We start from the raw sequence: 10,288 nt of genomic DNA, 5'->3' as shown, positions 1-10,288 counted from the left end.
GCCCCGCAGGTGGAGGAGGTGGTTAAGAAGGTGTATGGTTTGCTGGCCTTTATCAATCAAGGGATTGAGTTTAGGAGTCCGGGGATAATGATGCAGCTATATAAGACCCTCGTCAGACCCCACTTGGAGTACTGTGCTCAGTTCTGGTCGCCACTTTACAGGAAGGATGTGCAAAAGATTGAAAGGGTGCAGAGACGATTTACAAGGATGTTGCCTGGATTGAGTGGCATGCCTTATGAGGATAGGCTGAGGGAGCTCGGTCTTTTCTCCTTGGAGAGGCGTAGGATGAGAGGAGACCTAATAGAGGTATATAAGATGTTGAGAGGCATAGATCGGGTGGACTCTCAAAGGCTTTTTCCCAGGTGGAAATGGCTGCTACGAGAGGACACAGGTTTAAGGTGCTGGGGGGTAGGTACAGGGGAAATGTTAGGGGGAAGTTTTTCACACAGAGGGTGGTGAGCGAGTGGAATCGGCTGCCGTCAGTGGTAGTGGAGGCAAACTCAATAGGGTTTTTTAAGAGACTCCTGGATGAATACATGGGACTTAATAGGATGGAGGGTTATAGGTAGGCCTAAAAGGTAGGGATTTGTTCGGCACAACTTGTGGAGCCGAAGGGCCTGTTTTGTGCTGTAGTTTTCTATGTTTCTATGTTTCTATGTAGAATGTCTGGGGTGCATGGGGTCCTTAATTATGCTGGCTGCTTTGCTGAAGCAGGCGGGAAGTGTAGACAGAGTCAATGGATGGGAGGCTGGTTTGCGTGATGGATTGGGCTATATTCTTGACCTTTTGTAGTTCCTTGCAGTCTTGGGCAGAGCAGGAGCCATACCAAGCTGTGATACAACCAGAAAGAATGCTTTCTATGGTGCATCTGTAAAGGTTGGTGAGAATCGTAGCTGACATGCCAAATTTCCTTAGTCTTCTGAGAAAGTAGAGGCATTGGTGCACTTTCTTAACTGTAGTGTCAGCATGGGGGACCAGGACAGGTTGTTGGTGATTTGGACACCTAAAAACTTGAAGCTCTTGACCCTTTCTACTTTGTCCTCATTGATGTAGACAGGGGCATGTTCTCCTTTACACTCCCTGAAGTCGATGACAATCTCCTTCATTTTGTTGGCATTGAGGGAGAGGTTATTGTTGCCACACCAGTTCACCAGATTCTCTATCTCATTCCTGTAGTCCATCTCGTCATTGTTTGAGATCCAACCCACTACGTGGTGTCGTCAGCAAATTTGAAAATTGAATTGGAGGGTAATTTGACCTCACAGTCATAGGTGAACACGATGTATAGCAGGGGACTGAGAATGCAACCTTGTGGGGCACCGGTGTTGAGGATGATCGTGGAGGAGGTGTTGTTGCCTATCCTTACTGATTGTGGTCTGTGAGTTAGGAAGTTCAGGATCCAGTCGCAGAGGGAGGTGCCGAGGTGCAGGCCACGGAGTTTGGAGATGAGCTTCGTGGGAATAATAGTGTTGAAGGCTGAGCTGTAGTCAATAAATAGGAGTCTGACATAGGTGCCCTTGTTATCTAGGTGTTCCAGGGTTGAGTGCAGGGCCAGGGAAATGGGGTCTGCTGTGGACCTTTTGCAGCAGTAGGCAAATTATAGTGGATCCAGGTAGTCTGGGGGTCTGGAATTGATTTGTGCCATGACTAACCTTTCGAAGCACTTCATAATGATGGATGTCAGAGCCACCAGCCGATAGTCATTAAGGCACGCTGCCTGGTTTCTCTTAGGTACTGGGATGGTGGTTGTCTTCTTGAAGCAGATAGGGACCTTAGATTGTTGTAAAGAGAGGTTGAAGATGTCTGTGAACATCTCCGCCAGCTGATCCGCGCAGGATCTGAGTGCACGTCCGGGTACCCCATCCAGGCCAGTTGCTTTCCGTGGATTGACCTTCAAGAAAGCTGTTCTGACATCTGCAATGGTGACCCCAGATATAGGTTCATCCAGGGCTTCCAGGGTGGAGGGCGTGCTCTCGCTGACCTCTTGCTCAAAACGGGCGTAGAATGCATTGAGCTCATCAGGGAGGGGTGTGTTGGAGCCGACGATTTTACATGCCTTCATCTTGAAGCCTGTTATGTCTTGCAGACCTTGCCATAGTGAGCGGAGGTCAGTGTGGCTAGTCTGTGACTCTAGCTTGGTCTGGTATTGTCTTTTGGCATCTTTGATGGATCTCCTTAGATTGTGTCTGGCTTTCTTGTATAGGTCAGTGTGTCGCCTGACTTGAATGCCTCAGACATGGACTTCAGCAAGCAGTGGATATCCCTGTTCATCCATGGTTTCCGGTTGGGGAACACATGGATTTGCTTCTTTGTCACACAGTCTTCTACACACTTACTAATGAAGTCAGTTACTGTAGTGGCATACTCGTTCAGGCTGGTCGCAGAGTTTTTAAATACTGACCAGTCCACTGACTCCAAGCAGTCCCATAGGAGATCATCAGATTCCTCAGGCCAGCATTGCATGACTCTCTTTGATGGATTCTCCTGCTTCAGTTTATGCTTGTAAGCCGGGAGCAGGAGCACAGCTTTGTGGTCTGATTTGCCATGAAGCCCATGGGAGATCTACTGAGGAGATGAAAGCAAAAAATAATATTGTTAATGACATGTGGGACCCCGACTTCCAGTGTGATAAGAAGTGTGACCTATCTGGATGCCTCCGACTCAAAACCTTTCATGAACTGGTCGACCAGATAAAAAACCACTATGACCCAAAGCCTCTGGTAATTCTCCAGAGATATTGCTTCAACATGGCTGGGAGAATCTGCTGGGGAATCTATCACTGAATTCCTAGCTAGCTTGCAGAGTTGAGCTGAACACTGCAAATTTGGACTGCTTAATGAACACTCTTAATGAAATGTTGTGGGACAGATTGGTATGTGGCATAAATGACCTAAGCACCCAAGGGAGGCTGTTGGCAGAGCCCAAATGGAACTTAAAAAAAGTTGTTGAGATAGCCTTGTCACTTGAGAATGTAGTAAAAGGAGCTGCAAGGAATATCAGGCAGCAATGTCTTCCAATTAGGGGGAGGGACCTCATGCAACCAGTCTTCAATGGAAAATGCTTGATTTCGATCAGATATTAAAGGGCCCCATCCGATATAGGAGCCCTAATCTCACCACCAGACAGTCAAGGAATGGCAGTGTTGACACTAACAGTATTAAAGAACATTCTCCAGAGAGGTGTAGTTGCCAGTTGATGGATTACTGCAAGCATTGCCAAAGGACACAGCCACGGCAATATTTCAGGAACAGGCAAAACACATGCTGCTTAGGGAGAAAGCCAAGGCTGCACATGAGTATACCATGCAGGTATCCCCTCTTCAAGAGACAGGGGCACTACAACTGAATCATATTGTAACATAAGTATCATCAGTAATGGTGAAGGTAAATGGCCTTCTCTTAAAGATGGAAGTGGACAGGAGAGCCGCGATCTCCGTTATCAGAGAATAGATCTATAAACACCTCCAATCAAGCATCCAACTCCGAGGATGGAAGATACAAAGTCCAAGCTAGCCACCTACATGGGGGAACCATTACAAATAAAAGGCACCACAGTGGCTCCAATAACTTGTAGACAGCAATCAGCTCGTCCCCCACTCATTGTTGTACAGGGGCACAGACCAAGCCTTATGGGGAGATATTGGCTCCAGCAGATTCAACTCAACTGATTGGAGATCTTCAGGTTGGGCTTGGGGAGGAGGGGGGGGGGGGGGGGTTGCATGAAGTTTTTGGAGTTTTTCCAGGGGGGCTTGGAGGAAATAGAAGGAGCCAAGGCCAAGATCTATGCTGACCCCAATGTTACATCAGAATTAGGCCAGTCCCTTACTCCATGCTGGAGAAGGCAGAAACTGAAGTAGGGCACCTTGAATGCTTGGGCATAATAAGACCATTGCAATTTGCAGAATGGGTTGTAATCCCTGTTCTTAAGCCTGACACAGGTACAGCAGCAGTTCAAGAAGGCAGCTCACACCACTTCAAAGATAATTAGGGATGGGCAATAAATGCTGGCCTAGCCAGCATTTGTATCTAATCTTTGTGTGTGTGGTAATGTGTGTGAGAACTGTGAGTTCTGTGTTTTGAACATCTGGGACAAGTTTGTGATAATAAATAACATTTTTTATTTTAAATTTATTTTATTTTAAAAATCACAAACAACTTGCTGCTGGAATTATTTAAAATTGGATAACCATACTGAGGGAAAGAAAATGCACACCTTTACGTACAAGCATATAGATGATAGGCAATAAAAAATGATTGTGTCCATAACCCTCTGAACCTGACAATATGTGTGAAATGCCAAAAGCAAGATTTTGTTATTGGTCTAGAAGTGTGTTGTCCTACAGTTGAAATGTGAGTCACTCTTATTCTCTACAGTTTAATTGGAGGAAAAAAGGATATTGACCAATTTGTAATCTGGCAATCTTCCAATGGTCATGGAATAATTGCTCAAATCACATAGCCAACAGTTATTAGCAATGGTGCATTGCAGTAATTAGAGTTTTTGTTATCTTGGCTTTCAATGGTAGAAATTCAAAAGAAAATGCATTCGGGATTTGAGATTTTAATGTGTCTGCTTGGCATAAATTCAAGGTGGCAAATGCGATTCAGACAATTGCGGCCTGCAGCAAGTAAAAATAGTTCAGATACAATGCTTCAAATCAAATACAAGGCGATGAGTTTTGTGCCTTAGATTCTGTACAGCAGAATCTGTTAACAAATATATTTTAAAATTACATTTTATAATCAAACTATAGCGTCACAAACATCTGGGCACCAATATCATTCATGAGAGACTTTAATAGTATGTGGACCTTTCACAGAGACCAACCTGGCCCTGCTTCTAGTTTGACCTTTAACCTGTGTCCAGTTAGCAGGGGTAACAGGAGAAGTGCTATAGTAACAAGGAACTCAGGTAACTTTAAGGTAACCAGGCAGAATCAACATGGCTTTATGAAAGGGAAATCATGTTTGACCAACTTATTGGCATTTTATGAGGATGTAACATGTGCTGCGGATGAAGGGGAACTGGTGGATGTACTGTACTTAGATTTCCAGATGGCATTTGATAAAGTGCCACATCAAAAGTTGATATTGCGGAAAATAAAATCTCATGTTATAGGGGGTAACATATTAGCATGGATAGAAGATTGGCTGGAAAACAGGAAGCTGACAGTGGGCATAAATTAGTCTTTTTCAGGTTGGCAAGATGTAGCGAGTGGTGTGCCACAGGGATCAGTGCTGGGGCCTCAACTGTTTACAATTTATATAAATGACTTGGATAAAGGAGTGTTTGCCAAATTTACTAATGATACAAAGATAGGTAGAAAAGTAGGTTGTGAAGGGGACATAAGGAGGCTACAAAAAGATATAAATAGGTTAAGTGAGTTGGCAAAGATCTGGCAAATGCAGTATAATGTGGGAAAATGTGAGATTGCCCATTTTGGCAGGAAGAATAAAAAAGAAACATCTTCTTTAAATGGTGAGATCGCAGAGCTCTGAGGAGCAGAGGGATCTGGGTGCTCTAGTGCATGAATCACAGAAGGTTAGTATGCAGGTACAGCAAGTAATTAGGGAAACTAATGGAATGTTATCATTTATTACAGGGGGGATTGAATACAAAAGTAGGGAGGTTATGCTTTAATTATATAGGACATTGGTGAGACCACATGTGGAGTACTGTGTACAATATTAGTCTCCTTATTTAAGGAAAGATATAAATGCATTGGAAGCAGTTCAGCAAAGGTTCACCAGAATAACACCTGGGATGGGCAGGTTGTCTTTTGAGGAGAGGTTGGACAGTCTAGGGTTGTATTCGCTAGAGTTTAGAAGAGTAAGATGCGACTGGATTTAAACATTTAAGATCCTGAAGGGTTTTGACAGGGTGGATGTGGAGAGGCTGTTTCCTCTTAAGGCAGAATCTAAAACTAGGGGTCACTGTTTAAAAATAAGAGGTTACCTATTTAAAACGGCAAATTTTTTCCCCTCAGAGGGTCGTGAGTCTTTGGAACTCTCTTCCTGAAAAGGTGATGGAAGCAGAGTCTTTGAATATTTTTAAGACAGAGATGGATAGATTTTTGGTATGCAAATTGGGTGAGAGGTTATCAAGGGTATGCGGGATGTAGATTTGAAGTTACTATCAGATGAGCCATGATCTTATTAAATGGGGGAGCAGGCTTGAGGGGCTGAATGGACTACTCCTGTACCTAATTCATATGTAAATTTGGTTGAGACAAATACTTTGAAAAATGTTAATGTTTCCATCTCCACAACCCAACCTGGGCAAATATTCCAAGCATTTATTAAGCCTTGAGTAAAGAACATAGAAATTACTAGACAAAGAAATGTCATGATTCAACTAGATCACTTTCTGTCATCCTGGTAGGTACCTGATACATTGATAATGGAGTTATTGCTCTATCATAGCAATCAATCTTTATCAATGAGTTTACATGAGACAAGACTAGAAAGTGACAAAATCCCTAAAGGTGGAAATCTTTGGAAATCACAGATCTTGTTCATTCCAAATATTCCATACAACATGCCATCTCTCAAGTTTTTTTTAATTTCAAAAATATACTTTATTCATAAAAAAACTTTCAAATAAACAATTGCAAAACGACAGATCCAAAAGTTGCAAACAGTGCAAAAAAGGTCATTTTTACAGTCCTATACAGTGCTTATTTACACAACATTACATTAATTACATTTTAAAACTTAAAACTATGTACAAACATCAGAGTTTACTGTGTGCTTTTTGTTTTTCAGATTGGCACACAGTTACACAGGCCAAGGGTGTTCTGCAGTTGCCCGGCCCTCGGTCTGCCTCGGTTGAAAAGGCTTTACATGGTGGCCTTTCCCCATTGTGCCTTTGCGGTGGCTGCCCCAAGCTTGAGCGCGTCCCTGAGCACGTAGTCCTGGACCCTGGAATGTGCCAGTCTGCAACACTCGGTCGAGGACAAATCTTTCAACTGGAAGATCAGCAAGTTTCGGGCGGACCAAAGTGCGTCCTTCACCGAGTTGATGACCCTCCAGCAGCAGTTGATATTTGTCTCAGTGTGCGTCCCCGGAAACAGCCCGTAGAGCACAGAGTCCTGCGTCACCGAGCTGCTCGGGATGAACCTCGACAAATACCACTGCATCTCACTCCAGACCTTCTTTGCAAAGGCACATTCCACAAGGAGGTGTGCGACCGTCTCATCAGCCCCGCAGCCGCTTCGAGGGCAGCGTGCGGTGAGGTTGAGACCTCGAGCGTGCATAAAGGATCTGACGGGGAGTGCCCTTCTCACCACCAGCCAAGCCAGGTCTTGGTGCTTGTTTGTGAGTTCTGGTGATTAGGCATTCTGCCAGATGACATTAACAGTCTGCTCAGGGAACCATCCAACAGGATCCGCCATCTCCTTTTCTCTCAGGGCCTCAAGGACATTACGTGCTGACCACTGCTTGATAGCCATGTGGTCAAAGGTGTGTTTCCGGAAAAATTTCTCCACAAAGGACAGGTGCTGCGGTACAGTCCAACCATCTCTCAAGTTACTGATTTGCTGTATCCCAAAATATTATTTTCTGAAAGAAACTGTCAGAGATCCTGGCTACCAGCAACCTTAGGCACTCTTTTCTTTGTTTATATCCAATTCAATCCAATCGAAGTTCAATTCAAAGTTTCAGCAAGTGAGACATTCCAGATCCAAGCTGATTGGAGGAGGCATTGCACCTCCTCCAAGGCTCGATCTCACTTGCATCTTAGCCAAAAGGCCGAGATGCCACTTTTCAAAACATTGCTTCAAACGAAGCCACAATGTAACCTCATGACTTCAACCAACTGCAGCACGTCGATACTACACTTGATCTTAGCCAAAAGGCCGAGAAGCAACCTGAGGCACTCTTTTTTTAAATTCCAATTCAATCAAATTAAGTCCAATTCAGAGTCTCAACAAGTTGAGACATTCCCGATCCAAGCTGACAAGACAGAGCCTCCACTCCTGTCTTGGGCCTGATCTACATGATCCAAGCTGATTGGAGTAGGCATAGCTCCTCCTCCAAGGCTTGATCTCATTTGCATCTTAGCCAAAAGGCCGAGATGCTGCTTTTAAAAATTGCTTCAAATGAAGCTAACACAACCTAATGACTTCAACCAAGCACAGCATGTCGATACTACACTTGATCTTAGCCAAAAGGCCGAGAAGCCAAAAGGCACTCTTTTTTTGTATTTCAAAAATATACTTTATTCATTAAAAAAACTCAATTAAACCATTGCAAAACGACAGATCCAAAAATTACAAACAGTGCAAAAAAAAATCATTTTTACATTACATTACTTAAAACTATATACATACATCAGAGTTTACTGTGTGCTGTTATTTTTCAGATTGACACACAGTTACGCAGGCCGAGGGTATTCTGCAGTTACCCGGCACTCGGTCTGCCTCGGTTGAAAGGCTTTACACAGTGGCCTTTCCCCAATTTTTTTTAATATACTTTTCCAATTCAATCAAATTAAATCCAATTCATCGTCTCAACAAGTTGAGACATTTCAGATCCAGGCTGACAAGACAGGGCGAGCGACCAAACCACCCTGTCCTGGGCCTGATCTACATGAGCCAAGCTGATTGGAGAAGGGGGAGGCCCCTCCTCCAAGACCTGAGCTCATCCGCATCTTAGCCAAAAGGCCGAGATGCCACTTTAAAAAATTGCTTCATATGAAACTTCAGTGTAACCTAATGACCTCAACCAAGTGCGGCCGACCATGGGCTGCCGACCATACTACACTTGATCTTAGCCAAAAGGCCTTTCCCCAATTGACTTAAGCACAAACAGCACTACACACCATGCATAATCCAATACAAGGCCTTTCATTACTCATGCACAAGGAGAACCACCTTATAGTTGTCCTGCAAGTGTTCCTGAAGTTACAGAAAAACAACCTAACAATTGCAGCAAATCAGAAACAAACAATTTTTCTAATCCTTTATTTGCATACATATTCGCCAATTAAATCCTGGCTTTTCGCCGTTCCTCATTCGATGAAAAACTGGCTTCTGCTAATCCTTCATTTGCATAGCATATCCCCATATCTCGCCTTTGGTATTTGTTATGGAAAAATCTGGTCTTGCTCACCCTCTGGTGAAGGCCGAAAAGCAGAATGTTATGGGGCCAATGCAGATGAAGGTGAGCCCGTTCATGCTGAAATAGCAGACACTGACTCCTTTGAAGGTCTGCAAGCTGATAAACATTTCTAAAAGGGTACAGAGAAGACATGAAACTTTAATTTGAACAGTTTGGCTTACGCACAATTTAGCTTCCCAACTATGAAACTTCAATCTGAGCATTTTAACTTCCACAGACTCGGAAAAATGAGGGTAATTGCGGAGGTTCCACTGAATTTAACAGCGATTCCTTGAACATTTTGTTTCTGGGCAGCTGCTGAATTGAGAAACTGGCTAGCTGTCAGCTGGAAGAGACTGTGGTTCAAGGCAACAGTCAGGGAGGGAGTGAAGGAGAGAGAGGGGAGAGATTGTGGGCCGTAGGGGAAAGATCACGGTCGGGCTAGTCAGTCGTAGGGGGGAGAATGTGGAAATCAGTTGGAAAGTTGTAGACACGAGGGAGATCGTGAAGGTGAAAACACGAGATCCTGAAGGGTAGGGAGAATCATGAGGATTGAAGAAAATTGTAGCTGTAGTCACGGTGACACAGTGGTTTGCACTGCTGCCTCACAGAGCCAGGGACCCGGGTTCGATTCCCGGCTTGCATCATTGTCTGTGTGGAGTCTGCACGTTCTCCCCGTGTCTGTGTGGGTTTCCTCCGGGTGCTCCGGTTTCCTCCCACAGTCCGAAAGACGTGCTGGTTAGGGTGCATTGGCCATGCTAAATTCTCCCTCTGTGTACCCGAACAGGCACCAGAGTGTGGCGACTGGGGGATTTTCATGATAACTTCATTGCAGTGTTATTGTGAGCCTACTTGTAACTAATAAATAAACTTTATTTTACTTTAAGAAGTCAGGGAGAAATCATAGAGTTTGATGAGAGTTCTTTGATTTGAGGTGGGGCAGATTGGGATGTTGGGAGTGGTGATGATTGGATTATGAAGAATGGGCAGACCAATTGTGGCAGATATGTCCAAGTGTTCGGAGGATGCTACTCCTCCTGGCCCCCAAGCAATGCTGGAAAGGCAGGTACCTGCTGGCTCTGGCCTTGCCCATGTCTGTACAGCTGCTGGGTTTCATGAGGCATAGCGAACTCAACCTTTAGCAAATAAATCTACAAGTTGATAAAATGTTGAGGCATTCGGCTTCATTA

General features: G+C 44.2%; 2 non-coding genes across 2 annotated transcripts; both read right to left on the bottom strand.

Moving 5' to 3' along the window:
- Positions 1–7,675: 7,675 nt before the first annotated feature.
- On the bottom strand, positions 7,676–7,867 carry LOC144481547 (U2 spliceosomal RNA). The gene has a single exon (XR_013495747.1). It is a non-coding gene; the product is annotated as a U2 spliceosomal RNA (small nuclear RNA).
- A 119-nt stretch (positions 7,868–7,986) lies between these two features.
- Positions 7,987–8,183, bottom strand: LOC144482263 (U2 spliceosomal RNA). Its single transcript, XR_013495918.1, has one exon. It is a non-coding gene; the product is annotated as a U2 spliceosomal RNA (small nuclear RNA).
- Positions 8,184–10,288: the final 2,105 nt, after the last annotated feature.

The sequence above is a fragment of the Mustelus asterias genome, chromosome 2 (genome assembly GCF_964213995.1).
Source record: "Mustelus asterias chromosome 2, sMusAst1.hap1.1, whole genome shotgun sequence".
NCBI classification, from domain to species: domain Eukaryota; kingdom Metazoa; phylum Chordata; class Chondrichthyes; order Carcharhiniformes; family Triakidae; genus Mustelus; species Mustelus asterias.
This window is presented reverse-complemented; position numbering and strand designations above follow the sequence as displayed.